The sequence below is a fragment of the Leopardus geoffroyi genome, chromosome A1 (genome assembly GCF_018350155.1).
Source record: "Leopardus geoffroyi isolate Oge1 chromosome A1, O.geoffroyi_Oge1_pat1.0, whole genome shotgun sequence".
NCBI lineage: Eukaryota > Metazoa > Chordata > Mammalia > Carnivora > Felidae > Leopardus > Leopardus geoffroyi.
In genome coordinates, this window is record NC_059326.1 from 85,683,458 (window position 1) to 85,709,568 (window position 26,111).

Sequence of the window (26,111 nt, forward strand, 5' to 3'; positions counted from 1 at the left end):
GGTAAAAATCTAATGCATTAAAAATTTTGGAAGAAAAATTTACCCTTAAAGAATTTATTATGGTAGAAATAAAGAACATATTATTTATGGACTGGAGTATGTTTTTTCTGATCTCACTAAATAAGTTGCAGGAAAAAAAAACTCATTTTTTTTTTTTTAATTCTCAACTCAAAGCAGTCAGAGAATCAATGAAATTCAATGACTGTCTTAAAAAGATTTTTTTTTTTGAGGCAGGGGTCTCTTAACAAAACATAATAAAAATCTTGTGAAGATGAGATGAAATATAAGACAAATTGAATTTTCTGACTCAATATGACTTATGCTAAAATTGTATACTGATTGGAAAGAGAAATTGAAATGGAAGCATCTAAGTAGATTAAAAAATCTGAATACCTTGGACACTCAAATCCCATTGACCTTTCCTTGCCAGGAAGGAAAGCCTCTGTTATCTAGACCCAGGCAGCTTCTTATCTGGATATATTGCAATGCATTCACCTCTTGCAGTTGTTCTGCAGGAAAATGTCCATTATTTATAAGATCCAATTATAGCTTCATTTTTTTGCAAAACTTGTGCTGGTTATTGAAATATAGAAAATTTGGGGGTGCATGGGTGGTTCAGTCGACTAAGTGTCTGACTTCAGCTCAGGTAATGATCTCGTGGTTTGTAGGTTAGAGCCTCAGGTAGAGGCTCTGTGCTGACAGCTCAGAGCCTGGAGCTAAGATTCTGTGCCTCTTTCTCTCTCTACCCCGCCCCTCTCACTCTATCTCTCAAAAATAAACATTAAAAATTAAAAAAATAAATAAATATAGCAAATTTTGAACAATGGGAAAGATACCCTTGAGTAATATTCTTAAATGCCATCATATTTACAATATATATGCTATACATCTTCCTACTGGTTTCTCCAAAAGGACCAGGATATATATTAGTGGCCTTATTCCTATCATATCACACACTACCTCATGGAAAACTGAATTTATCTATAAAATTATATGAGATAGATGTATAGGCTACAGAATAAATGCACACATCTGACTTTTTCCTATATGTATAGGCATATCTGCATGGTATATTTTTTGGAACAGTACTATTTATTTAATCTTTCATGTGACCATATCATTCCCCTGTCCTCAAACAAGCTAGTGTTTAAAATAACATTTACCCTTCTGCTATCCTTAATTTTGTTAACATTGCAGGGGGGATTAAGGATGCAAAACAGCTGGGCACACATCTAGGATGTCAGTGTATCTAGTCAAAACAAAATAATTATGAGTGTTTTATAGTAGAAAGAACAGACTATTCCTTCACTATTGATATCTGCCTTGAAGACTATTGATTGCATATAAAAAAGGAAGTTTGCTGAGATTTGTAAGTAGCTGGTATTGTCATGTCAAAGTTGAGACCATCTAAGGAAGTCATTGTACAGGCAGATTCTTTCTAAATAATGGGTTTTAATTAACTGCTGAAATTGTTGTTATATTTGCATGTTGTTTCTATTTTTTTTTGTCTTAATGAAAAATGAAAATATGTGATCAGAGCTAAACTTAGAGTGGATGTTGTAGAGTACTTAAATTAAACGTTGTAGTCTAGTAACTTCTTTCTCTACATTTACCCCGTTGTAGTAAAACATCTTTGCTTTAAATAAATATGGGATATTTCCAGTAGAAATATTTCTTGCAGAGAGAATTGAAATGGGCAATTAGGAGACATAGCAGTAGTGCAGTTGTTACAAGATACTGCCTTAGATAAAAGTAGTAATAGTAAAGTAGCATGAAGTGACCAGTCCAGAGATTAGTAGAGAGTAGATATTTATGGCTTGTGGATAGATATGATGTAAAATATGAGGAAATCAGATGAGCAGAGAATTGTACTAAGATCTTGGAATAAAAGGACTAAATAAGAAACCATCATTATTGCTGTTGAGGAAACCCACAGAGGCGACAATTCCTTCACCCAGTTCCCTTGTTTTCTGTCACTAAGAGTACCTTAACTGTACCGTGGTCATTATTCTGACTTCCATCAACATTATATGGAAGCACTTATTGATAGAATCAAACAAAAACTTCTCTTGTGCAATGATGCTACTGTTTTTATTGCTGATTTGCACTCCATTATATGAATATATTGCTATTGTTTTATTGGATGGTTTGAAATTTTCAGCTATTATAAATAAAATTGCTATAACCCTCCTCATACAAAAATTTTCTTATGGTCATATGCACTGAATTCTTTTAGTATATACTTAGGAATAAAATTGGTCATAGATGAAGTGTATGCTTAACTTTAATAACACAAATTGTGGTTTTAATATCAAATATTCCAAACAGGAATACATAAAAGTGTACTAGTGTTTAGGTGTTGGTGTATGTAATGCAATGGATTGGTGCTAAAATTAAAATATATTTGTGATGAGCACCGCATTTGGTATGGAAATGTTGAATCACTGTGTTGTACACCTGAAACTAATATTACTCTGTAGGTTAACTAACTGGAATTTAAACAAAGACCTAAAAAATGTACAAAAAGAAAACTATAAAAATATTTTTTTTCCAATATGTTAGAGACTCATTGATATCTGTGTTTCCATTTTCAGTGATTTTCATGACAATTTTACTTGTCTCAAGGGCATTCTTAATTTGAAATAAATTACATTATTTGGTTCATGGATATCCTTCTTTATTTAGCTTATTATTTTTATAATATAATGCTCCTACCAACAGTCCAAGAATTAAAACAGTAAAATTGTTAGATCCCTTCAGATCTTTGATCCTATCCATGTGCCTCCCCCATTGTTCCGAATTTCTAGAGTATAATTGTCTTGCTATATTATATAATTACCGAATATATATTCATGAAAAAATATACAATGTTTACCATCAGTGTTTTAAACAGTGTAAACAGTTGTTATGCTGTAATTTATTTGTCTTACAACTTTCCTTCACTTGACATTATTTCACTGTATTAATATAGTTGAATGCAACTGGAACATACATTTTCACTGTTAGATGCAATTCTCTTTTTAACCTTATCAAATTCCTGTTTATATTTTGGTGGATGGATGATAGGCAACTTACAATTCTAAGCTTTACATATATTGAATTTATGAATACTGGTGTATATGCCCCCCGTTTCCCATGGACAAGAGCCATTGCTGGTTCACAGGATATGAAAATGTTCATGGTTTTGGAATTATGCCAAGTGGTTTCTAAAATGGTACCAAAAACTTACATTTTTAAGGAAATATAAGTTTTCCTGATAATCATCTAGAAAATTCAAATTTGTCAGTTAAGATATCTTAATTCTCAACAATTAATATAGATACTACTTAACCTTGACTGATGCCCATTGAGTGATGAATAGATAAAGAAGTGGTATATGTATAGATAATGTTAGTATTATGCAGAGTGAAAAAAGTCAGAGAAAGACAAATGCCATATGATTTTACTCACATGTGGAATTTATGAAACAACAACAACAAAATGAATGGGGTAAGTGGGGAAAAGAGGCAAACCAAGAAACAGACTGTGAACTATAGAAAATAAACTGAGGGTTACTGAAGCAGAGGTTGGCAGGGGAGTGGGATAAATATGTAATGGGTATGATACAGAGCACTTGCTGTGATGACCACTGGGTATTGCATGTAAGTGATGAATCATTAATTCTATACCTGAAACAGTTATATTATTACACTGTATGTTAATTAACTGGAATTTAAATAAAACCTTGCAGGAAAAATAAAGATTTGCAACACAGAGATTGATAACCTGAAATATGTGTATATCTTTACAGAACATCCTAGTATATAGCTTCCCAAATTGAATATCACTAAAATTTAATACTTTCAATTTTTTACTGTGGCAATCAGGGGGAAATGCACTTAAAAGTAGGATGTATTGTGTTATTAGTTTCAATGATAGAATAGAGTCAATCATCTAAAAAAGGAAAAGACTTTATTCAATGTCCCTGTATTTCTTTCCTGAATTTTCTATCATAGGCATCCACATCATACTGTCCATATAGTTAACAGGTTGGTAAATAGATAGATAGACTAATGTATATCTATGTATCTCATGGCATGTTGACAAAGATAGTGAATTTTCTTTGATTACTATTGTGTGTATTATGTCTTTCCTATAAATCTGTTGTACTTAAGCTTTTAAATTAAATAAATTAAAATAGATCACAATAAAAACATAAATACATAAATACATAAATTAAAATTTCCCCTTTTAAAATTTAAGTTAGTTAACATACAGTGCAATATTGGTTTCAGGAGTAGAATTCAGTGATTAATAACTTATATAAAATACCCAGTGCTCGTCAAAACAAGTGCCGTCCTCGGTCAACCCGTAATTTGTTCCCTGTCTTTAAGAGTCTCTTGGAGTGCCTGGGTGGATCAGTCGGTTAAGCGTCCAGCTCTTGGTTTTCGACTCAAGTCATGATCTCATAGTTTTCTGAGTTTGAGCCCCTGGTAGAGCTCTGTGGTTACAGTGCAGAACCTGCTTGGGATTCTGTCTCCTTCTCTCTGCCCCTCCCACACTCATGCTCTCTCTCTCTCAAAGTAAATAAACTTAAAAAAAAGAGTTTCTTATGGTTTGTTTCCCTCTTTTCTCCCTCTCCCATATGTTCACCTGTTTTATTTCTTAAAATGCACAGATGAATAAAATCATATAGTATTTTTCTTTCTCTGCTTAACTTATTTTGCTTAGCATACTACATTCTAACTCCATCCACATCATTGCAAATATCAAGGTTTCATTCTTTTTGATGGCTCACTAATATTCTGTGGTATATATATGCCACATTTTCTTTTTTTTTTTAATATATGAAATTTATTGTCAAATTGGTTTCCATACAACACCCAGTGCTCATCCCAAAAGGTGTCCTCCTCAATACCCATCACCCACCCTCTCCTCCCTTCCACCCCCCATCAACCCTCAGTTTGTTCTCAGTTTTTTAACAGTCTCTTATGCTTTGGCTCTCTCCCACTCTAACCTCTTTTTTTTTTTTTCCTTCCTCTCCCCCATGGGTTTCTGTTAGGTTTCTCAGGATACACATAAGAGTGAAACCATATGGTATCTGTCTTTCTCTGTATGGCTTATTTCACTTAGCATCACACTCTCCAGTTCCATCCACGTTGCTACAAAAGGCCATATTTCATTCTTTCTCATTGCCACGTAGTATTCCATTGTGTATATAAACCACAATTTCTTTATCCGTTCATCAGTTGATGGACATTTAGGCTCTTTCCATAATTTGGCTATTGTTGAGAGTGCTGCTATAAACATTGGGGTAAAAGTGCCCCTATGCATCAGTACTCCTGTATCCCTTGGGTAAATTCCTAGCAGTGCTATTGCTGGGTCATAGGGTAGGTCTATTTTTAATTTTCTGAGGAACCTCCACACTGCTTTCCAGAGCGGCTGCACCAATTTGCATTCCCACCAACAGTGCAAGAGGGTTCCCGTTTCTCCACATCCTCGCCAGCATCTATAGTCTCCTGATTTGTTCATTTTGGTCACTCTGACTGGTGTGAGGTGATATCTGAGTGTGGTTTTGATTTGTATTTCCCTGATGAGGAGCGACGTTGAGCATCTTTTCATGTGCCATCCGGATGTCTTCTTTAGAGAAGTGTCTATTCATGTTTTCTGCCCATTTCTTCATTGGGTTATTTGTTTTTCGGGTGTGGAGTTTGGTGAGCTCTTTATAGATTTTGGATACTAGCCCTTTGTCCGATATGTCATTTGCAAATATCTTTTCCCATTCCGTTGGTTGCCTTTTAGTTTTGTTGGTTGTTTCCTTTGCTGTGCAGAAGCTTTTTATCTTCATAAGGTCCCAGTAATTCACTTTTGCTTTTAATTCCCTTGCCTTTGGGGATGGGTCGAGTAAGAGATTGCTACGGCTGAGGTCAGAGAGGTCTTTTCCTGCTTTCTCCTCTAAGGTTTTGATGGTTTCCTGTCTCACATTCAGGTCCTTTATCCATTTTGAGTTTATTTTTGTGAATGGTGTGAGAAAGTGGTCTAGTTTCAACCTTCTGCATGTTGCTGTCCAGTTCTCCCAGCACCATTTGTTAAAGAGACTGTCTTTTTTCCATTGGATGTTCTTTCCTGCTTTGTCAAAGATGAGTTGGCCGTACGCTTGTGGGTCTAGTTCTGGGGTTTCTATTCTATTCCATTGGTCTATGTGTCTGTTTTTGTGCCAATACCATGCTGTCTGGATGATGACAGCTTTGTCGTAGAGGCTAAAGTCTGGGATTGTGATGCCTCCTGCTTTGGTCTTCTTCTTCAAAATTCCTTTGGCTATTCGGGGCCTTTTGTGGTTCCATATGAATTTTAGGATTGCTTGTTCTATTTTCGAGAAGAATGCTGGTGCAATTTTGACTGGGATTGCATTGAATGTGTAGATAGCTTTGGGTAGTATTGACATTTTGACAATATTTATTTTTCCAATCCATGAGCAGGGAATGTCTTTCCATTTCTTTAAATCTTCTTCAATTACCTTCATAAGCTTTCTATAGTTTTCAACATACAGATCCTTTACATCTTTGGTTAGATTTATTCCTAGGTATTTTATGCTTCTTGGTGCAATTGTGAATGGGATCAGTTTCTTTATTTGTCTTTCTGTTGCTTCATTGTTAGTGTATAAGAATGCAACTGATTTCTGTACATTGATTTTGTATCCTGCAACTTTGCTCAATTCATGTATCAGTTCTAGCAGACTTTTGGTGGAGTCTATCGGATTTTCCATGTATAATATCATGTCATCTGCAAAATGCAAAAGCTTGACTTCATCTTTGCCAATTTTGATGCCTTCGATTTCCTTTTGTTGTCTGATTGCTGATGCTAGAACTTCCAGCACTATGTTAAACAACAGCAGTGAGAGTGGGCATCCCTGTCGTGTTCCTGATCTCAGGGAAAAAGCTCTCAGTTTTTCCCCGTTGAGGATGATGTTAGCTGTGGGCTTTTCACAAATGGCTTTTATGATCTTTAAGTATGTTCCTTCTATCCCGACTTTCTCAAGGGTTTTTATTAAGAAAGGGTGCTGGATTTTGTCAAAGGCCTTTTCTGCATTGATTGACAGGATCATATGGTTCTTCTCTTTTTTTTTTTGTTAATGTGATGTATCACGTTGATTGATTTGCAAATGTTGAACCAGCCCTGCATCCCAGGAATGAATCCCACTTGATCATGGTGAATAATTCTTTTTATATGCCGTTGAATTCGATTTGCTAGTACCTTATTGAGAATTTTTGCATCCATATTCATCAGGGATATTGGCCTGTAGTTCTCTTTTTTTACTGGGTCTCTGTCTGGTTTAGGAATCAAAGTAATACTGGCTTCATAGAATGAGTCTGGAAGTTTTCCTTCCCTTTCTATTTCTTGGAATAGCTTGAGAAGGATAGGTATTATCTCTGCTTTAAACGTCTGGTAGAACTCCCCTGGGAGCCATCTGGTCCTGAACTCTTATTTGTTGGGAGATTTTTGATAACTGATTCAATTCTTCGCTGGTTATGGGTCTGTTCAAGCTTTCTATTTCCTCCTGATTGAGTTTTGGAAGAGTGTGGGTGTTCAGGAATTTGTCCATTTCTTCCAGGTTGTCCAATTTGTTGGCATATAATTTTTCATAGTATTCCCTGATAATTGTTTGTATCTCTGAGGGTTTGGTTGTAATAATTCCATTTTCATTCATGATTTTATCTATTTGGGTCATCTCCCTTTTTTTTTGAGAAGCCTGGCTAGAGGTTTGTCAATTTTGTTTATTTTTTCAAAAAACCAACTCTTGGTTTCGTTGATCTGCTCTACAGTTTTTTTAGATTCTATATTGTTTATTTCTGCTCTGATCTTTATTATTTCTCTTCTTCTGCTGGGTTTAGGCTGCCTTTGCTGTTCTGCTTCTATTTCCTTTAAGTGTGCTGTTAGATTTTGTATTGGGTATTTTTCTTGTTTCTTGAGATAGGCCTGGATTGCAATGTATTTTCCTCTCAAGACTGCCTTCGCCGCGTCCCAAAGCATTTGGATTGTTGTATTTCCATTTTCGTTTGTTTCCATATATTTTTTAATTTCTTCTCTAATTGCCTGGTTGACCCACTCATTCGTTAGTAGGGTGGTCTTTAACCTCCATGCTGTTGGAGGTTTTCCAGAGTTTTTTCTGTGGTTGATATCAAGCTTCATAGCATTGTGGTCTGAAAGTATGCATGGTATAATTTCAATTCTGGTAAACTTATGAAGGGCTGTTTTGTGACCCAGTATATGATCTATCTTGGAGAATGTTCCATGTGCACTCGAGAAGAAAGTATATTCTGTTGCTTTGGGATGCAGAGTTCTAAATATATCTGTCAAGTCCATCTGATCCAATGTCTCATTCAGGGCCCTTGTTTCTTTATTGACCGTGTGTCTAGATGATCTATCCATTTCTGTAAGTGGGGTGTTAAAGTCCCCTGCAATTACCACATTCTTCTCAATAAGGTTGCTTATGTTTATGAGTAATTGTTTTATATATTCGGGGGCTCCGGTATTCGGCGCATAGACATTTATAATTGTTAGCTCTTCCTGATGGATAGACCCTGTAACTATTATATAATGTCCTTCTTCATCTCTTGTTACAGCCTTTAATTTAAAGTCTAGTTTGTCTGATATAAGTATGGCTACTCCAGCTTTCTTTTGGCTTCCAGTAGCATGATAAATAGTTCTCCATCCCCTCACTCTCAATCTAAAGGTGTCCTCAGGTCTAAAATGAGTCTCTTGTAGACAGCAATTAGATGGGTCTTGTTTTTTATCCATTATGATACCCTATGTCTTTTGGTTGGCGCATTTAATCCATTTACATTCAGTGTTATTATAGAAAGATACGGGTTTAGAGTCATTGTGATGTCTGTATGTTTTATGGTTTTAGTGATGTCTCTGGTACTTTGTCTCACAGGGTCCCCCTTAGGATCTTTTGTAGGGCTGGTTTAGTGGTGACAAATTCCTTCAGTTTTTGTTTGTTTGGGAAGACCTTTATCTCTCCTTCTATTCTAAATGACAGACTTGCTGGATAAAGGATTCTCGGCTGCATATTTTTTCTGTCTAGCACACTGAAAATCTCATGCCAATCCTTTCTGGCCTGCCAAGTTTCAAAAGAGAGACCAGTCACGAGTCTTATAGGTCTCCCTTTATATGTGAGGGCACGTTTACCCCTTGCTGCTTTCAGAATTTTCTCTTTATCCTTGTATTTTGCCAGTTTCACTATGATATGTCGTGCAGAAGATCGATTCAAGTTCCGTCTGAAGGGAGTTCTCTGTGCCTCTTGGATCTCAATGTCTTTTTCCTTCCCCAGTTCAGGGAAGTTCTCAGCTATTATTTCTTCAAGTACCCCTTCAGCACCTTTCCCTCTCTCTTCCTCCTCTGGGATACCAATTATGCGTATATTATTTCTTTTTAGTGTATCACTTAGTTCTCTAATTTTCCCCTCATACTCCTGGATTTTTTTTATCTCTCATTTGCTCAGCTTCCTCTTTTTCCATAACTTTATCTTCTAGTTCACCTATTCGCTCCTCTGCCTCTTCAATCCGAGCCGTGGTGGTTTCCATTTTGTTTTGCATTTCGTTTAAAGTGTTTTTCAGCTCCTTGTGACTGTTCCTTAATCCCTTGATCTCTGTAGCAAGAGATTCTCTGCTGTCCTCTATACTGTTTTCAAGCCCAGCGATTAATTTTATGACTATTATTCTAAATTCACTTTCTGTTATATTATTTAAATCCTTTTTGATCAGCTCATTAGCTGTTGTTATTTCCTGGAGATTCTTCTGAGGAGAATTCTTCCGCTTGGTCATTTTGGATAGTCCCTGGCATGGTGAGGACCTACAGGGCACTTCCCCTGTGCTGTGGTGTATAACTGGAGTTGGTGGGCGGGGCCGCAGTCCGACCTTATGTCTGCCCCCAGCCCACCGCTGGGGCCACAGTCAGACTGGTGTGTGCCTTCTCTTCCCCTCTCCTAGGGGCGGGATTCACTGTGGGGTGGCGTGGCCCGTCTGGGCTACTTGCACACTGCCAGGCTTGTGATGCTGGGGATCTGGCGTATTAGCTGGGATGGGTAGACAAGGTGCACGGGGTCAGGAGGGGCAGGCTTAGCTGGCTTCTCCTTAGGTGATCCACTTCAGGAGGGGCCCTGTGGCAGCAGGAGGGAGTCAGATCCGCTGCCGGAGGTTTGGCTCCGCAGAAGCACAGAGTTGGGTGTTTGCGAGGAGCAGCAAGTTCCCTGGCAGGAACTGGTTCCCTTTGGGATTTTGGCTGGGGGATGGGCGGGGGAGATGGCGCTGGCGAGTGCCTTTATCCCCACCAAACTGAGGTCTGTCGTCAGGGGCTCAGCAGCTCTCCCTCCCTTTGTCCTCCAGCCTTCCCATTTTCTGAGCAGAGCTGTTAACTTATGACCTCCCAGACGCTAAGTCGTGCTTGCTGTTGGAACACAGTCCGTCAGGCCCCTCCACTTTTGCCAGCCAGACTCGGGGGCTCTGCTTGGCCGGCGAGCCGCCCCTCCGCCCCGTCTCCCTCCCGCCAGTCCGTGGAGCGCGCACCGCCTCGCCGCCCTTCCTACCCTCTTCCGTGGGCCTCTCGTCTGCGCTTGGCTCCGGAGACTCCATTCTGCTAATCCTCTGGCGGTTTTCTGGGTTATTTAGGCAGGTGTAGGTGGAATCTAAGTGATCAGCAGGACGCGCGGTGAGCCCAGCGTCCTCCTATGCCGCCGTCTTCTTCCCTATCTCTTATGCCACATTTTCTTTATACATTCATCAGTGGATGGACATTTGTGCTCTCTACTTAGTTTGGTTATTGTTGATAGTGCTGCTTTAAACATTGGGGTGCATTTCTCTTTCAAATCTGTATTTTTGTGTCTTTTGAGTAAATACCTAATAGTGCAATTGCTGCATCATAGATTAGTTCTATTAGTTTCTTGAGGAAACTCCATACTGTTTTCCAGAGTGGTTGCACCAGTTTGCATTCCAACCAACAGTGCAGGAGGGTTTCCCTCTCCCTGTATCCTTACCAAAACCTGTTGTTCCTGTGCTGTTAATTTTAGCCATTACGACAGGTCTAAGGTGGTATCTCATGAGGATTTTGATTTGTAATTCCCTGACGATGAGTGATGTTGAGCATCTTGTGTCTGTTAGCCATCTGGATGTCTTCTTTGGAAAGGAAGTATTTGGAAAAGACCATTCATGTCTTCTGTCCATTTCTTAACTGGGTTTTTTATTGTTTGGGTGTTGAGTTTGATATGCTTATGGATTTTGGATACTAACCCTTCATCTGATATATCATTTTCAAATATCTTTTCCTATTCCATCAGTTGCCTTTTAGGTTTGTTGACTGTTTCCTTCACTGTGCAGAAGCTTTTTATCTTGATGAAGCCCCAATAGATCATGTTTGCTTTTGTTTACCTTGCATTCAGTGATGTGTCTAGTAAGAAGTTGCTGTGGTCGAGGCCAGAAAGGTTACTGTTGTGTTATGCTCTAGGATTTTGATGGTTTCCTGTATCTTATTTAGGTCTTTAATCCATTTTGAAAATATTTGCATGTGTGATGTAAGAGAGTGGTCCAGTTTTATTCTCTGCATGTTGTCATCTGGTTTTCCCAATACAATTTGTTGAAGAGACTGTCTTTTTTCCATTGGATATTCTTTCCTGATTTGGCAAAGATTAGTGGATCATATAGTTGCTGGTCCATTTCTGTGTTTTCTGTTCTGTTTCATTGATCTATGTGTCTGTTTTTGTACCAAGACCATAATGTCTTGATGACTACAGGTTTTTAATAGAGCTTGCAGTCTGAAATCTTGATACCTCCAGTTTTAGTTTTCTTTTTTCAGGATTGCTTTGGCTATTCAGAATGTTTTGTGGTTCCATACAAATTTTAAAATTGTTTGTTTGTTTTAGCTCTGTGAAAAGTGTTGGTGGCATATTGATAGGGATTGCATTAAATGAGTAGATTGCTTTGGGTAGTATAGACGTTTTAACAATGTGTGTGCTCTTCCATTCCATTAGCATGTGATTTTCTTATTAGGGATATCAGCTTAGGTGTCTTGCTGTTGTTTTGTCCTGGTCTTTCATTTGGGCCATACTCATCTATTTCTTTCTTTCTTCTAACTCCCTGCATCTGTGTCTGTGGGCTACGAAAGTCAGTTCTGTCTTCTGGTCTTGAAAGGAGTGGCCTTATGAAGAAAAGATCCTGCAGTGACCCAAAGTGCAGTGTCCCATTTTTACCAGTACTTGGCCTTTCAGGGGCATTTTCTTTGTGTGCCCTGCTGTTGTAGCTAAACCACTTTTTCCTTTATCTCAGTCATGTGGGGTGTCTCTCTTTGCCTGCTGTTTTGGACAACATTTGGTCCCTGTGGTGATAGTGGGCCAGGCTGGGGCCACCTTGAACTTGAGTTGAATAAATCCATGTATTTGCCATAGATGTCAGAGCACCTGATTATAGGGTGCTTTCCCTGTGTTATCCACTTAGATTTCATTGGTAGGCATAGCCTACAACCAAACCAATTGCCTACTTTCAGCTCACTGTTGGGGCTGCTATCAGACTGGTATGTGTGGTTATCTTTCCATCTCCATGTGGTATGAGTCACTTTGGAGAGTTTCTGGCTCCTATCAGTGTTGTGTGCACACTGCCACATTTCTGGCACCAGTTTGGATGGGCTCTGGCCAAGAGAGTAGGGAGGGAGTGTAACTGTAACATGGGGAGAGACAGACCTCATAGTTGGTAAGGTTTGTGTGCTGGTCTTCTGATGCCTGCCTGGCTAGAGGGGGTGGATCCACCAAGCATGGGTGGGTGGGGTGCACAGTCAGCAGGTTAAGTAATGACTGTTTCAATTTGCTGCTTCTATGCTGTATTTCTTTGGACTGTTGGTTGTGCTGTCTATTTAAGGGCAGTGACTAAATTCCCTCTTCCCCTCTACCTCTCCTACAATGGAGCCTACTGATTTTTAAAATTCTGGGTTTTAAGTCCTGCTGGAGTATGTACTCATGAAATCTGGCCCCTCTAGTTTTCAAAACCAAATCATATAGAGGTTTGTCGTTCCCATAGGGGCTCCTCAGTGTGATAGTTTATCTTCCCTTTTCATGCCTACATGTCCGTTCCTATCATGGACAGTCCCGAGGCCCCTTTTCTCCCCACTGAATCTCTGTCTTACTGCCCTCTACAATGTGGCCCCACAGTTTAGTTGTGTGGTTTGTTTTGTCAACTTTGGGCTTTTTCTCTATTGTTTACACTGATGTGAATGTTATCAAGTTGTATCTGCAGGACAAGGTGAGCATAGGATCCTCTTACATTACCATCTTCCAAGCTGTCCACAACTTTCTGGTTTTAAAATTCACATTTTATTATTACATTTTGTTATTTTAATTGTAATGTGTAATTTATGACATAGGTAGATGTTTAGGTCAGTGAAGAGGAAATTCTGTTCAGTGAAGCTGCCAGATCAACTGCACACTTTTGTGTAAAGAAAAAAAAAAACATATGTGCTCATTCTTCCATATCATTTGTAAATTAAAAATAAATACAAATCCAGGTGGCCATAGATATAATGTTTAAGGTAAAACAATAAAGCATAAAGAAAATAATTTAGGCAAATATTGTCATAACCTGGGAGCTGAGAAAACATTCTTCAATATGACAAAAACACAACAATCATAATGAACAAGAATGATAAACCATTGTCTAATAAGCACAGATTGGCAAAGGAGTTCCTTAAAAATAATTTTTATTTCATTCTCATCGGAATATCTTGTACAAGCTCACTTTTGGCAATTTCCACGCAAAGTGATATCTGTTCTTCACAAGATCAAATTTCTACTTTATGCATTTGCAGAACTAGCACAAAATTATAGATTCAGACATTCTTGAAAAACGGGATGGTAGGTATACTTGAGGAGGAACTGTAAATCACTATCCATGTGTGTGTGCTAAAAATATTCCTGTTAGCTTTCCCCAACGTGCCCTGAGTCCATTTAGATAGTTAACTGTGCTTTCAAGAAAGGGAAATACCCAGAATTAGGAACACCACTGAACTGAATTATAAATTCAGTGTATTCAAGATTGACTCTCAAATTAAAATGTCAATTTTAAGAAAAAAATACATACACACACATTTACATAAGAATGGGATATACATAAGCATTATTCCTGTTATATCAGCGAGTATCTCATAAAAATAGAATTTCATCTGGAAAACCTGATGATATAAAACTATAAGCTGCTTAATAAATGCACACATCTGGCTTATTCATGTATTTATAAGTTGATCATGCCTGGAATTTTATGATACAATAATTTTACTTATTTTACTTTCTCATGTATGACCATATGTTTCTCTGTGCTTAAACATGCTAGTGTCTGAAGTAACATTTACTCGTCTCCTGCCATTTATAAATTTAACTCCCTGCAGTATAAATCAAGGATGCAAAACAACCAGGCAGCATCTAGAATATCAGTGTATATAGCCATAATAATATGATTATAAATGTTCTATAGTGGAGAGGACATATCTTCCTCTATATTGTTACAATAAAGACTACTAAATATAGATGAAAAAGGTAATTTGCTGAGGTATATAAGTAGGTAGTGGTGTCATGTCAGAAATACCATCTATAGGAGTCAACATATGAACAAATTATTTTCAAAGAACAAGGTTCTATCGAACTGCTAAACCATGCTTCTTGTTTGCTGCGATTCATTCTTTCTTTGTTTAATGAGAAATGGAAATATGAGAACAGAGTAAATTACTCCATAATAGAATGATTTTTATACCCTAATAACTATCTTTCCCTATATTTACTACACTGTAGTAACTCATTTTTTTATAACTGAATATGTAATATTTATAATGTTGAGTTGACAGATGCCAAAATGATAACTTTCCTGAAAATCCTTACATCTTCACTTAGCTAGACATTCTCATAATCTTAAGGTGTCCATGTGGATTTTATGACTTCTGTTATGTTGCCCTTCTGTACTTGTTTATTCCACCTCCCCTCCCTTCTCCCTCTTGCCACCACTGACAGAGTTAGATGCACTTCCTCTTGAATATAATGCATTTATACCTATCTGTTTACATGTAATGATCTTATTATCCATCTCTTTTATTGTGGACTTCTTGAGAGAAGGGATTACATATACATCTTTGTACTTCAGGGGTTTAACATTCCCCCTGGTATTTATTTCCTAATCAGTATATTATTATGAATGAGTTAACTAACAAATAAATGAATAACTGAGTAAGATGATTTTCCCTGAAAATTAAGTAAATTACAATGTCATACTTTATTTGAAGTACAACTCTGAAAAAACAAACTGGAAGTAGTTCTTTTCAATTACGTCATGGTAATACTGTTTTGCTCTTGAGCTTCGGGTTGATCCAATTCCTGAAGTTCAAATTTTCCTTGATTTTAAGGAACAAAAGTGCCCAAACAGTCTATACACCTAAAGGAAAGCTATCTGACATAGTGATGCAATTATTCATTTTCTTCATGATATATTTGCTTAAACTAATTTTTTTTTTTACTTTGGATCAGCTACTACAGGACAATATTTTATTTTTCTTTTCCTTTCTTGTGTGTACCAAACTTAGAAATGGAGGTAAAGAAACCTCTTAGATCCCTCTCAGTTCACTATTTGGGGTTACCTCCCATGTATGGGACTAAAGTATTTCCCAGGTGGGAAAAATAGGCATTTGATGCACCTGTGATGGTGAACTGAGGAGCGGGAGTAGGTCAGCTCTGATCAATATCAATGTGGTTGGGTTGGGCTGCACATGTAAGCAGATAAGTGGTTATACTACAGGGTTAATTTTAAGTTATTTTCTGTTGGGATAGTTTGTTCTTTTTTATGTTTGTTTGCTTTTGAGTGTTTAATAGAAGTAGGTCACACTTGGATGTGTATAAATAGTGAAAATGTTGTGTTCATATTGGAGCAAAGCGCTGGAAATGTCTCAATTCCTGGATGCATTTTAGTTTATATAGAATGATAATCAAATAAAAATAACAAAAACAATGACCATTATTAAAATTAGTACTTACTAACTGCTTGCAGCATGCCAGGCAACACTGGAAGTTACTTCCAATTAAATTAAATAATTTAATTCTTAAAACTGACTCTAAGCAGTAGGTGCTACCTTGATTCCCAATAAAAAGTTAGGAGTTAATCTCTGAGTAAATAAAGCAAACAATAAGTTCCTGTTCTATCTGGACAAATTAAGCCAGCCTTCCTCAGTTCTCTTCCACCCCTCCAATCCACTTCCACTGCATGGCCCAATTTATGGATTCTTAAGCACATACCTCCATCTTCATACCACAGGCACCATTTGAAATTTAATTTTCACATAACCATCCTAAGGAATTTACTTTTTATGTTACATAACTCACTTAAAATATTTTTCTGGGGGAGCCAAGATGGTGGAGCAGTATGGAAGTGTTCTGTGTATCTTGTGGCCATGAAATACAGCCAGACCAACACTAAACCATCCTGCACACCTAGAAAACTGATCTGAGGATTAGCACAACAATCTTCACAACCTGAGCCACAGAATTCAGCAGGTACACAGCGCAGAGAGGTGAACTTGGGGAGATAGAAGCCACAGAGGGCAGGGAAGTATTTTGCCTGAGGAGAGAGGACACAGATGGTGGGGAGAATATGGGAAAAGCACCCCTCCCCAAAAGCAGCTGAAGAAAAAGTGGAAAATTGGAAACAGCCACAGGGACTGAACTAAAAAGGGAGAAAGGAGAAAGGAGAGGGTTTAAATTCTATTAAGACTGTAAACAAAGAGAGTGCAGTCTGCAACTCCATAGCTCGATACCTGGTGGTGCTTTGGTGGGATGGGCAAATCCCCAGGAGCAGATTGGAGTCCAGGAAGTTATTGGGCCACACAGGGAGAAGCGGTTCCACTGCTAGAAGGACATTTGGTAGAGGCTGTGAGGAAACCTGGGCCCAGCAGACTCCAAAGAATGGCCACATTATCATGTGATGGAACAAAGTTGTTAAGGGTTAAGCCTGGTGCCAGATGTGTGTTGTGATTTTCCATAATCCCTGAAACACTGCTGCTACAGTATCTCGCAAACTTTTTCTGGAGTGGGCTGGCACCTGGCTGCACTCTTTGGGCTTCCGCAGCATCTTCAGCCGCATCTGAGACAAAACTCAGGAGAAAGGAACTACTTGGGCTTGTTCACGGACAGTATAAAAGAGGGGAGTGGACAAAAGTTGAAGCCAAAGGACAGGTGCATGATTGCTGACCAGGGAGAACAGAGTTCTGACGTGAGAGACTGGGTAGCTGGGTGACACCATTTTCGCCTCTCCCACGCATGTGCATAAGTACCTACAAGCACCACAATACACCCCAGTGGACTAGCATCACCATCTAGTGGAGAACTGAGCCCTTACACTAAGCCTCTCACACTAGGCTAACCTCACTATACAAGAACAGAAGCCTCACCACCTGCTTGGTTCAAGGACTATAAGGAGCTTCATAGTCTAACTTCTAGGGGAAAACAAAGTAATTTCAGTTGTGTTTCAGTCTCAGCAAGTCCATCTATTCAATTTTCTTTCTTTCTTTATATTTTTTCTTTTTTTCTTTATATTTTTTCTTTTTTTCTTTTTCATTTATTTTTCTTTAATTCAAAAAAGAGAAAAATTCATTTTATTTGCAATTTTTATGAAAAATATTTTCTTTATTTTTACTATATTTTTTTACTTTTTTGTAATTTTTTTCAAATTCTATTTTATTTACATCATTTGATTTTAGTTTACTTCAGTATATTCATTTTTTTCAAATTTTCAAATGATTTCCTTTTTTCTTTTTTCTTTTTTCTCTTTTTCGTTTCTTTTTCTTGAATACAGAAAGAGAAAAAATATCTTTATTTTTACTTTTTATTAAAAATACATTTTCTTTATTTTTTTTGCTATATTTTTTACTTTCGTGTAAATTTTTTCAAATTCTAGTTTACTTCCATCACTACTAAAAGTAGACTAATTTTAGTCTACTTCAGTGTATTCATTTTTTCAAATTTTCAAATGATTTCCTTTTTTTTCCTTCTTTCCCCTTTTTTTTCTAATCTTTCAAGCCACTGTGAACACCCAGACCAAAACACACATAAGATATAGCATCATTTATTCTATTTGTGTGTGTGTGTTTAATTTTTAAATTTTAATATTTTTAAAATTTTAATTATTTATATTAATTTTTTCTATCTCATTAATTCCTTTTCTCCCCTCAAAATGATGAAATGAAGGAACTCAGTCCAAAAGGAAGAGCAGGAAGAAATAACAGCCAGGGACTTAACCAACACAGATACAAACAAGATGTTTGAATCAGAATTTAGAATCACAACAATAAGAATACTAGTTGGAGTCGAAAATAGATTAGAATCCATTTCTGCAGAGATAAAAGAAGTAAAAGCTAGTCAGGATGAAATAAAAAGGCTAAAATTGAGCTGCAATCATTAATGGATGCCATGGCAGCAAGGATGGATGAGGCAGAACAGATAATCAGAAATATAGAGGACAAACTTATGGAGAATGACAAAGCAGAAACAAAGAGGGAGATTAAGGCAAAAAAGCACAATTTCAGAATTAGAGCAGGGGACCCTGGGTGGCTCAGTTGGTTGAGCATCTGACATTGGCCCAGGTCGTGATCTCATGGTTCATGAGTTTGAGACTTGCGTCAGGCTCTGTGCTGACAGCCTGGATCCTGCTTCAGATTCTGTGTCTCCCTCTCTTTCTGACCCTAGCCCCACTAACACTCTGTCTCTCTCTCAAAAATGAATAAATGTTTAAAAAATTAAAAAAAAAGAATTAGAGCATTAAAAAAGAACAACATCAGAATCATAGGGGTTCTAGAAGAGGAAGAGAGAGAAATAGGGGTTGAAGGGATATGTGAGCAAATCATAGCAGAAAATTTCCCTAACCTGGGAAAAGACACAGACATCAAAATCCAGGAAGCACAGAGGACACCCATTGGATTCAACAAAAACCGACCATCAACAAGGCATATCATAATCCAATTCACAAAATACTCAGGCAAGGAGAGAATCATGAAAGCAGTAAGGGGAAAAAAAAGTCCTTAACCTACAAGGGAAGACAGATCAGTTTGCAGCAGACCTATCCACAGAAACTTGGAAGACCATAAAAGAGTGGCAGGATATATTCAGTGTGCTGAATCAGAAAAATATTCAGCCAAGAATTCTTTATCCAACAAGGCTGTCATTCAAAATATAAGGAGAGATAAAAAGTTTCCCAGACAAACAAAAATTAAAGGAGTTTGTTACCACTAAACCAGCCCTGCAAGACATTTTAAGGGGGGCTTTCTGAGGGGAGAAAAGATGAAAATATAAATAAATAAATAAATAAATAAATAAATAAACAAATAAATGCGAAAAGCAACAAAGATTAGAAAGGACCAGAGAACACCATCAGAAACTCAAACTACAAGCAACATAATGGCAATAAACTCATATCTTTCAGTACTCACTTTAAACCTCAATGGACTCAATGCTCCAAGCAAAAGACATGGGGTAACAGAATGGATAAGAAAACAAGATCCATCTATATGCTGTTTACAATAGACCCACTTTAGACTTAAGGACACCTTCAGATTGAAAGTAAGGGGATGGAGAACAATTTATCATACTAATGGTCAACAAAAGAAAGCTGGAGTTTTCACACTTATATCAGACGATCTAGACTTTAAAATAAACACTGTATCAAGAGATGAAGAAGGGCACTATATGATAATTAAGGGGTGCATCTACCAAGAAGACCTAACAATTGTAAACATTTATGTGCCAAATATGGGAAAACCCAAATATATAAATCAAGTAATCACAAACATAAAGAAACTCATTGATATTAATACCATAATAGTAGGATACTTCAACACCCCACTCACAGCAATGGACAGGTTATCTCATCAAAAAATCATCAAGGAAACAATGGCTTTGAATGACACACAAGGCCAGATGGACTTAACAGATGTATTCAGAACATTTCATCCTAAAGCAGGAGAATATACATTCTTCTCCAGTGCACATGGAACGTTCTCCAGAATAGACCATATACTAGGGCACAAATCAGCCCTCAGCAAGTACAAAAATATCGAGATCATACTGTGCATATTTTGAAACCACAATGCTATAAAACTCGAAATCAACGACAAGAAAAAATTTGGAAAGGTAACAAATAGTTGGAGATTTAAGAACATCCTTCTCAAGAATGAATGGGCTAACCAAGAAGTTAAAGAGGAAATTAAAAAGTTTATGCAAATCAATGAAAATGATAACACCACAACCCAAAACCTCTAAGCTTCAGCAAAGGAGGTCATAAGAGGAAAGTATATAGCAATCAAAACCTTCCTAGAAAAGGAAAAAAGATCTCAGATACACAACCTAACCTTACACCTTAAACAGCTGGAAAAGGACAGCAAATAAAACCCCAAACCATCAGAAGACAGGAAATAATAAAGAATAGAGCAGAAATTAATGCTATTGAAACAAAACAAAACAACAATAACATACAAACAAACAAACAAAAAAAAAACAAACAGTAGAACCGATCAATGAAAGCAGAAGCTGGTTCTTTGGAAGATTTAACAAAATTGAAAAACCACTAGCCAGTTTTGTCAAAAAGAGAAAGGAAAGGACATAATAAATAAAATCAAGAATGAAGGAGGAGAGATCAAAACCAACATAGCAGAAATAAAAACAATAATAAGAGGATATTATGAGCAATTATATGGCAATAAAGTGGGCAAACTGGAAGAAATGGACATTCCTAGAAACATATACACGACCAAAACTGAAACAGGAAGAAATAGAAAATTTGAACAGACCTGTAACCAGTAAGGAAATCGAATTAGTAATAAAAAATCCACCAAAAAACAAGAGTCCAGGGCCAGATGGCTTTCCATGGGAATTCTACCAAACATTTAAGGAAGAGTTAACATCTATTCTCTTAAAGCTGTTACAAATAATAGAAATGGAAGGAAAACTTCCAAACTCTTTCTATGAAGCCAGCATTACCTTGATTCCAGAACCAGACAGAGACCCCACTAAAAAGGAGAACTATACACTAATTTCCCTGATGCACATAGATGCAAAAATCCTCAATAAGATATTAGCCAACTGGCTCCAACAATACGTTAAGAAAATTATTCACCACGACCAAGTGGGATTTATACCTGGGATGCAGGGCTGGTTCAATATCCACAAAACAATTAACATGATCCATCACATCAATAAAGAAAGGACAAGAACCATATGATCCTCTCAATAGATGCAGAGAAAGCATTTGACAAAATACAGCATCTTTTCTTGATAAAAACCCTCAAGAAAGTAAAGATAGAAGGAGCATACCTCAAGATCATAAAAGCCAGATATGAACGACCCAACACTAATATCATCCTCAATGGGGAAAAACTGAGAGCTTTCCCCCTAAGGTCAGGAACAAGACAGGGATGTCCACTCTTGCCACCATTATTCAACATACTATTGGAAGTCTTAGCCTTTGCAATCAGACAACACAAAGAAGTAAAGACATCCAAATTGGCCAGGAGGAGGTCAAACTTTCACTCTTCTCAGATGACATGTTACTCTACATGGAAAACCCTAAAGATTCCACCAAAAAACTGCTAGAACTGATTAATGAATTTACCAAAGTTGCAGGATATAAAATCAATGCACAGAAATCAGTTGCATTCCTATACACCAACAATGAAGCAAAAGAGAAATCAAGGAATTGATCCCATTTACACTTGCACCAAAAATCATAAAATACCTAGGAATAAATCTATACAAAGAGGTAAAAAATCTATACAATGAAAACTATAGAAAGCTTATGAAAGAAATTGAAGAAGACACAAAAAAAAGGAAAAAGAATCCATGCTCTGGGATAGGAAGAACGAATATTGTTAAAATGTTGATACTACCCAAAGCAATCTACATATTCAATGCAATCCCTATCAAAATCACACCAGCGTTCTTCACAGAGCTAGAACCAATAATCCTAAAATTATGGAACCAGAAAAGACCCCGAATAGCCAAAGCAATCTTGAAGAAAAACAAAACAAAACAAAACAAAACAAACAAACAAAAAACAAAGTAGGAGGCATCACAATCCCAGACTTCAAGCTATACTACAAAGCTGTAATCATCAAGAAAGTATGGTACTGGCACAAGAACAGACACTCATATCAATGGAACATAATAGAGAACCCAGAAACGGACCCACAAATGTGTGGTCACTAATATTTGACAAAACAGGATAGACTATCCAATGGAATAAACTGTCTTCAGCAAGTGGTGCTAGGAAAACAGGACAGCGACATGCAGAAGAATGAACCTGGACCACTTTCTTACACCATACACAAAAATAAACTCAAAATGGATGAAAGACTTCAATGTAAGACAGGAAGCCATCAAGATCCTTGAGGATAAAGCAGTCAAAAACCTCTTTGATCTTGGCCACAGCAACTTCTTACTCAACACATCTCCTGAGGAAAGGGAATTAAAAGCAAAAATGAACTACTGAGACCTCATCAAAATAAAAAGCTTCTGCACAGCGAAGGTAACAATCAGCAAAACTAATAGGCAACTGACAGAATGGGAGAAGATATTTGCAAATGACATATCAGATAAAGGCTTAGTATCCAAAATCTATAAAGAACTTATCGAACTCAACACCCAAAAAACAAACAATCCAGTGAAGAAATGGGCAAAAGACATGACTAGACACTTCTCCAAAGAATACATCCAGATGGCCAACCAACACATGAAAAAATGCTCAACATCACTCATCATCAAGGAAATATGAATCAAAACCACAATGAGATACCATCTGACACCTGTCAGAATGACTAACATTAACAACTCAGGCAACAACAGATGTTGACGAGGATGCAGAGAAAGAGGATCTCTTTTGCATTGTTGGTGGAAACAAGAACTGGTGCAGCCACTCTGGAAAATAGTATGGAGGTTCCTGGAAAAATTAAAAATAGAACTACCCTACAACCCAACAATTGTACTACTAGGCATTTATCCAAGGGATACAGTTGTGCTGTTTCAAAGGGACATATGCACCCCCATGTTTATAGCAGCACTATCACCAATAGCCAAAGTATGGTAGGAGCCCAAATGTCCATCGATGGATAAATGGATAAAAAAGATGTGGTACACACACACACACACACACACACACACACACACACACTGGAATATTACTTGGCAGTCAAAAAGAAAGAAATTTTGCCATTTGCAACTACGTGGATGGAACTGGAGGGTATTATGCTAAGTGAAATTAGTCAGAGAAAGACAAAATCATATGATTTCACACATTTGAGGACTTTAAGTGACAAAACAGATGGACATAAGGGAAGGGAAACAAAGATAATATAAAAACAGGGAGGGGGACAAAACAGAAGACTCAAAAATATGGAGATCTAACTGAGGGTTACAGGAGGAGCTGTCAGAGGGGGGATGGGCTAAATGGTTAAGGGTCACTAAGGAATCTACTCCTGAAATCATTGTTGCACTTTATGCTAACTAATTTGGAAGTAAATTTAAAAAAATAAAAAATAAAACAAGTTAATTAAAAAAAAAAAAAGAAAGAATGTGAGGGGATGGAGACACAGTTTCCATAGAAATGGTGTCAAAAAAAGCTAGAATAGCAATTTTTATATTGGACAAAAAATAAAGATTGTAAAAACAAAGAAGGACATTATATTAAGGGACATAATCCAACAACAAAATGTAACAATTGTAAGTACGTATGCACCCAACATGACAGTATATGTAGGTATATATGTATGTATGTATGTGTATATATGTTAATAACAAAGATAAAGTTTGATAGTACTACAATGGTAGGAGAGGACTTAATTTTGTTTTTTCAGGTTATAATTTAAATTCTAGTTAGTTAATATATGGTAAAATTGTTTTCCAGCGTAGAATTGAGAGATTCATCACTTACATATAACACCAAGTGCTCATCATAACAAGTGCTCTTAATACCCATCAGCCAAGTAGCCTCCCCCCCCCCGACCCCAGTAAATCTCAATATACTCTCTATAGTTAACAGTTTCTCATGGTTTGCTTCCCTCTCTCTTTTTTTTCCTTCCTCTATATCTATCTGCTTTTTTTCTTGAATTCCAAATGAATGAAATCATATAGCACTGACTGACATATTTTGCTTAGCATAACACTCTATAGTTCCATCCACATCATTGCAAATACCAAGATCATTCTTTTTGGAATATATAAAACTTCTTTATCCACTTATCAGTCGATGGACATTTTTGCTCTTTCCATTGTTTGACTATTGTTGATAATGCTGCTGTAAACATCAGGGTCCATGTGTCCCTTCGAACCACTATTTTTGTGTCCCTTGGGTAAATACATAGTAGTGAAATTGCTGAGTCATAGCTTTAAAATTCTAGTTTTCACTTTTTGAGGAACTACATATTTCTTTTGACAGTGGCGACACCAGTTTGCAATCCCACCAATAGTGTAAGGGGGTTCCCCTTAGTCCACATCTTTGCCAACATCTGTTGTTTCCTGTGTTATTAATTTTAGCCATTGTGACAGGTGTGAGGTGGTATCTCAGCATGGTTTTCATTTGAATTTCCTGATGATGAGTGATGTTGAGCATTCTTTCATGTGTCTGTTAGCCAGCTGTATGTCTTCTTTGGAAAAATGTCTGTTCATGTCTTCCACCCATTTCTTAACTGGATTATTTATTTTTTGTTTGCTGAGTTTGATGATATTTTATAGATTTTGGATATTAACACTTTATCAAATATGTCATTTGCAAATATCTTCTCCCATTCTGTAGCTTGTCTTTTAGTTTTGTTGATTGTTTCCTTTGCTGTGCAGAAGGTTTTTATCCTGATGAGGTCCAATAGTCCATGTTTTCTTTTATTTCCCTTGCCTGCAGAGACATGTAAGAATTTGTTATGGTCAAAGTCAAATAGGTTGCTGCCTGTGTTCTACTCTAGGATTTTGATGGTTTTCTGTCTTGCATTTAGGTTTTGCATCCATTTTGAATTTATTTGTGTGTATAGTGTAATAAATTGGCCTAGTTTTATTCTTCTGCATGTCACTGTCCAGTTTTCTCAATACAATTTGTTAAGTAGACTGTCTTTTATTCCACTGGATAGTTATTCCTGCTTTGCCAAAGATTAGTTGACCAAATAGCTGTGGGTCCATTTCTGGGTTTTCTTTTAATATATATATATATATATATATATATATATATATATATATATATATATTAGTTTATATATATTAATATATATTAGTTAATTATATATATATTAGTTAATTATATAACTAATATATTAGTTAATATATATGTATATATGTATAATATATATGTATATATGTAATATATATGTATGTATGTAAAATATAGTTAATATATATGTATATATATGTATAATATGTATATATGTACATATGTATATATATGTTAATATATGTATATATCATATGTACATATATACATATAATATATATGTATATATGTAATTCATCACTTACATACACACCCAGTGTTCATTACAAGTGCCTTCCTTGAGATACTGATATATATTAACTAATATATATATATAAGTTATATATATGTATATATGTATCAGCAATTCTTCACTTACATACAACACCCAGTGTTCATCACAAGTGCCTTCCTTGTGATATTGATCACCCATATAGCCCATCCCCCCCTCATCAATCTTCAATTTGTTCTTTATTGTCAAGAGCCTCTTGTGGTTTGTTTCTCTTTCTTCTCTTACCCCGCTTCCCGTATGTTTATCTCTTTTGTTTCTTAAATTCCACTTATGAATGAAATCATATATTTGTCTTTCTCTGATTGACTTATTTTGCTTAGTATAATACATTCTAGCTCCATTTGTCAACATCTATTGAGAGAATAATGTGGTTCTTGTCCTTTCCTTTATTAATGTTGATTGATTAATTGATTGATTTTCAAATATTGAACAACCCTTGTAACCTAGGAACAAATTCCACCTGATAATGATGAATAAGTTTTTAATGTACTGTTGGATTTGATTTGCTAGTATCTTGATGATTTTTTGCATCAAAAATCATCAGGTCTTTT

General features: G+C 36.6%; 1 long non-coding RNA gene across 1 annotated transcript; it reads left to right on the top strand.

Annotated features, from left to right (window-relative positions):
- The first annotated feature begins 6,040 nt into the window (after positions 1-6,040).
- LOC123600796 lies at positions 6,041-25,222 on the top strand. Its single transcript, XR_006713814.1, has 3 exons — positions 6,041-6,130; positions 17,014-17,019; positions 25,190-25,222. It is a non-coding gene; the product is annotated as an uncharacterized LOC123600796 (long non-coding RNA).
- Positions 25,223-26,111: the final 889 nt, after the last annotated feature.